Consider the following 5,585-nt stretch of genomic DNA (forward strand, 5'->3'; position numbering starts at 1 on the left):
AAAATTGAATGTTAGGATCCAGAATTTAACCTCACACCATAGTCTTACTTTTGTTTTTTGTTCTTTAGTTTGTTCACTTCCCAATTATAAGAGTATCTGTCCCTACAGATAGCAGAATCAAGAAAGTTGAAACCCAACTAGCAGTGGGTAAAGCTGAGAACCAATCCAATTAATACATAGCATCCTCAAAATCTCAGAATGGGCAGTACCAGGCAGAAGGCTGGCAGGTTCTGCCCTGAGAATCTGACCAGCCCAAGAGGAAATGCATTAAAGATTCTGACATCGGGTTTCTGCCAACATACAGCTCACTCAAATCACTATATATTGAAGCTTGGAGTCCAAAGACCCACTTCTGCTCTCAGAAGTTTCGATCAGTATTTTAGGTACCCATTCTTAATCATTCAAGTATCACTAGACATCTGAGGAAAGACTTTACATGAAATGCAAATACAAAAACAACTGTAGCTTGGAAGAAACAGCAGTTATGCAGAGATAAGAAAACAAGATAAGCCAAAATTATCAATATTACCTTCAGATAAATAAGAAGATATTTGTAGTCACGAAATAAGAATAGGGTGTGTGTTACAACACGGTAATATTCAGAGGATGAAGTAAAAGGAGCTCTCGAGAATTACAAACATGAAAGCAATGATGTAAAGCTCAGCTATTAGTGGGAGGATCCCATGGAGGAAGTCTCCCAGAAAGCTGAGCAAAAAAGTTAGAGGTGAAAAGGTGGAATGAAAAGAAAAGAAAAATGAGGATTGGTTTAAATGATCCAATATTCAGATAATAGAAGAGTGGAAGAAGGAAACAGAGAGGACAAAACCCAATGAAATAATCTAAGAAAACTTCCCAAAGTGAAGGACATGAATTGATAGACTGAAAAGGTGCACAGTGGATGAGAGTAGATCCAAAATAAGGCATGTTTTACAGAATTTCATAACATTGGGCAAAGGAAAAGCTCCTACAAGTTCCCAGAGAGAAAACACAGGTGGTTTAGAGAGGATTAAGATTTCTCAGTGCTAACGAAGAAGCTAGAAGACAATGGAGCGATGTTTTCCCAATTATGAAGAAAAATTAGTTTCCAAACAAGAATTCTAGATCCACATATACTCAATCAAATATTAATGTAAAATACAATTCATTTTAAGATATTCAAAGTCTCTAAAGGGACTACATGGTAATGGAAAAATACAGTAAAGATTAAATTTAAAAATAAAAGATATTCAAGGGCACAAATGTTGACTTCCCCTGCACCCTGCCTTTTTCAAAATAAAACTCTTGGAAATAGTACTCCTACAAAATAAAGCAATAACCATGAAGAGAACGTGGGATAAGGAAACCATAAGCAGAGGGCTGAAGGGAATTCCTCAGAGAGTGTTGGAGAGCCCAAGGGAATGGTTGGCCCCATTGAAGAGGGCAGCCAGCTCAGACGGCAGCAGTAAGATTCCAGGACCAGGCATCCCAAGCATTGTCATGGCAGGCATTTCCTCCACCATTGCACCATCTTTTAAACCTGAGGGCAAAACTTCCAGATAAGCCTGGCCCAGATTCTTACCTATACTTGTTTGTCTTGACAAATTCTAGCTCACTCTCACTCTGATGCTAACTACATGGACCAACTGAGGGCATTCATTTTACCCTAGAGGAGTCTTCTTGGATCTACTCTTGAGCATTACAGGGAATCTATGGGGGCTTAGAAGCAAAACATACAGAGTAGCCCATTCCCTCTGCCCATGTCTACTGATCATCCTACCTCAGTCCCACGCTACTGCCCTGCTGGTTCCCCTGGTTCGAGAGCCCTAGGCTTCAGGACTTACTTATGGTCTTGCCCATTGATGTCTCCCAGATGGCTCAGGTAAACTCTCGGGAAAGCTACAGCAGGACTATGAACCAGAAACTCTTCCTACCTCCCCTCCTTCTGGGCACCTCCATCTAATAGCAGCAAACTTGTCCTCTCCTCACACAGCTGGATTTGTGTTTGACACTCAGTTTCCGCCCCCCAAATTAAGTAATATGGTATTTAGGGATACATGCATAGGTTAAAAACCTCAAAGGAAATACTTAATACCAGCCGGGTGGGGGTGGGAGAGAGAAGGCATACAATTAGGTAGGGGTATACAGGTAACTTCTAAGTACCAACAATGTTTTATTTCTTTACCTGGGTGATAAGAACTTTACTGGGTGATAAGTGTTTATATTATTGTTGTAATTACAACTGAACATATGGGTTTTGCACATTTATTGCTGGGTATTTAGTACACATGCATACACACATAATAATTATACAAAAGAAAAATCCGTGATCCCAACAACTAGATGCAATCATAACAATTTAAATTATTTTCTGTCATCTTTTTTCTGTGCATTTTACATCACTGATATCATACTGTGTGTACATTTTTCACATATACCTTTTTTGAGGGCTTGGTTAACAAAAGCACCTTATGTTCTTAAGTACTTTGCATATTTATCCTTTTAAGAATGATTGTAACATTGCACTGAAACTCCTCCCTGTTTCAAAGAGTATAACTCCTGGTAATGCCACATTGAATCTTTGTGCTGGTGGAAGCCTGTATCTGAAAATGCTTTCAGGGTAATCCCCAATTTCCTCCCACCACCTATTCACCCTGTCAAAATTCCACCCTCCTTCAAGGCCTAGCTCAAATCCCACCGTGTCCAGGAAGCCTGACCACCATCCAGGGAAAACTCCCCCTTTAACCTGCCCCGGGCACTTGCTATCTAATATCTAGCCTGCCTCTTTTTATAGCGATTTGTGCTCATTTCTTTTCTCCTCTGGTACACTATAAATTCTTGGGGACAGAGACCTGTGTATAGAGGCCCCGGAAAATACTAAGTGCTCTGTAAGTATTAAGTAAATAAATTTGAAAGACTGCTTTTTTATTCTTTGCTTCCATATCCTGCATTACCAGTAGTGTTTGTCTATATAATTAAGTCACTTATGGGCTTTCACCCAAATTGAAGGTTCTCAAATGAAAACACATTCTGTTTGTCCATAATTGCCACATCCAGAAATTGGGAACACGCCACCCCTGCTGTCCCTGCTAATAGATTAGATATGCGCTTTGAGGACTGGATTAAGGAATGTTTGTGCTCCAAAAACAACGCTTTGTGTTTACTGGGGGCCTGTTATGTGCCAGATACCAGCCTGAGAAGTTTGCATGCATCTGTGATTTAATTTTCACAGAAACACTGCGAGAGAAAAGCTGTTTAGTTTCTTCATCTTACACCTGCAGAAATGGAGTCACTCTCCCACCGTCAACCAGGTTGGATATGGAGGAATGAGGACTCCAGCCCAGGTCTACCTGAGTCTCATATTCTTCACTCCCAGGCAAGGCTGCCTTCTCAGAAGTAAAAGTACAAAATCTAAATCTCGATCTCCAGCTCTCAGCTTCACATTGCAAAACCAGTTGTCCATCAAATGGCTAACACTTATGAATATATATTTATTGATAAGTACAAAGGAACAGTAATAATGTCCAAAAGACAGATAAGAAAGAAACTCATAATTTTACCACCAAAAAAAATACTATCATTTGGAGTACTCTCTTCCAATCTTCTTCCATAGGTGTATACCTTTAAAAAAACTCCTCAGGCAGTTATGGATGTGCTTGTAGGCAGAACAGTCTGTGTAGTGGTAAAGACAACAGTGGCACCAATGACAGATGTCAGCTCTCCCGCAGCTTTGCCTGGGGCTCATCTCGCATTAGATGGGAAGCTGAAAATATGACGAAGATGAAGTGTAATGAGCAAGGAGTCGATCTCCTACTTTCATACATAGCTTGTGTGCAGGAGCGGACTCCTGGATGAGAAGAGGGGGTGGCCATTAAGAGCAGTGGTTTGTGCTTTGAGTAATGTATGTTATGTCAGCTGTTGCTGAATGCGTAGCAAAAAGTAAAACATAATTTGCTAGAAAATGTCGAATTTTAAAGCTGCATTCTTAAGTCTTAATTGTTCAGTTATTGGAAGTCCTTTTTTCTGGGAAAGACATCAGGGAAATGTTTCTTTCATAGGCAGAATAATGGTCTCCAAAGTTGCCTATATCCTAATCCCTGGAACCTATGAATATATTGCCTTACGTGGCGAATTTGCACAATAATGAAGGGTACAGACCTTGATATGGGAAGATTATCCTGGATTATCCAGGTTACCCCTAATCACAAGAATCCTTAGTTTCCAAGCTGTGGTCAGAGAGAGATTTGACTACTGAAAGGGGGTCAGAGAGAGAACCGGACACTGCAGCTCAGAAGGACTTAGCCTGTCACTGCTGGCTGTGGAGATGGAGGTCGGAGCCTACGACCCAAGGGATATGGGCCACCTCTAGAAGCTGGAAAAGGCAAGGAAATAGATTTTCCTCTAAGTTTCCAAAGAGGCTAACACTGATTTTAGCACAGTGAGGCCCACATCAGATTTCTGACCTTTAGAGCTGTAAGACATTTGTCTCATTGTAAATCACTAAGTCTACAGGCTGTGTTACAGCAGCAATAGAAAATGAATTTTCTCTTTTTCTCCCTCACCCTCTCTTTTGCTCTTTCTCCCTCTGTCAATAGCGCCCTTATCGTTGAGTGTGTGTGGCTAGGCTGTGCTCGGTTCTCCACTGCAGACTCAGTCACTGCAGCAAGTTCCTGGATTTGCTCTCCACTCTCAGATCCACTCGTCTCAAAAAGAAAACCAAGAAAAGAAACAGAAACTCTAGGTGTCACTCTTTGCACTGGCTAAAGAGACTGATGACAGAAATCCTGTCTGTCTTGTTTATTGCTGAGTCCTCAACACCTAGAACAGTGCTTGGTACATGGTACCAGCATAATAAACATCTGTTGATTGATGGGTGGGTGGATGGTAACTTAGAAATTTGTATCTTTTCCTCAAGCCATGTGCTATTGTTGTTTGCTGCTACTAACTTTCTGAGTCTCATCACGACTCCTGTTTTCTTCAGGGAGAGGGGTGAATGCTATGGGCCCACCGGTGTAGGACTGAGGTTGGAATTAACATAGGAGTAGCTGTGCTTGGCCAATGAGGATTTTGTGTAAATACAGCTTCTGTAGGGCTTGCTGACATACATACCAAGCTTCCTTAATCATTCATTCAACCAAAATGAAGAGTTAGCTTTGTGCAGGACTCTCTGCCACATTCTAAAGACATGAAGAAAACTAGGACACAGTTCCTGCATTCCAACATCAACAACCTAGGAATGGCTCTTGGCTGCCTTACACTGCAGTGTGGTGGGCACTCTTTTACCGCCCACCCCCACCAAATTCTTTTCTTTAAATCTTAGAACAAGGATCCGGAAAAATAAGTATTCTTAGTCTCATTTTATAGATGAGAAAATTGAGCTTGGGAAGTTAAATAGCATACAGATGGTGTCAGTGGTTAATGCCAGGCTTGGAATCCAGGTCCATCTGGTTCCAAAAGCATATCCTACTCACATTGAAGCCAGATCTACTCACATTGCATAGTGGCTTCGAGTTTATGAAGCACTTTCATCATGCATGATTTTACTTAGCCCTTCTAACAAGTGTATGAAGTGGGCATTGCTATACTCATTTTAGTCAAGAGAAAATTTA

Source organism: Phyllostomus discolor, chromosome 5, assembly GCF_004126475.2.
Source record: "Phyllostomus discolor isolate MPI-MPIP mPhyDis1 chromosome 5, mPhyDis1.pri.v3, whole genome shotgun sequence".
Taxonomy (NCBI): Eukaryota; Metazoa; Chordata; class Mammalia; order Chiroptera; family Phyllostomidae; genus Phyllostomus; species Phyllostomus discolor.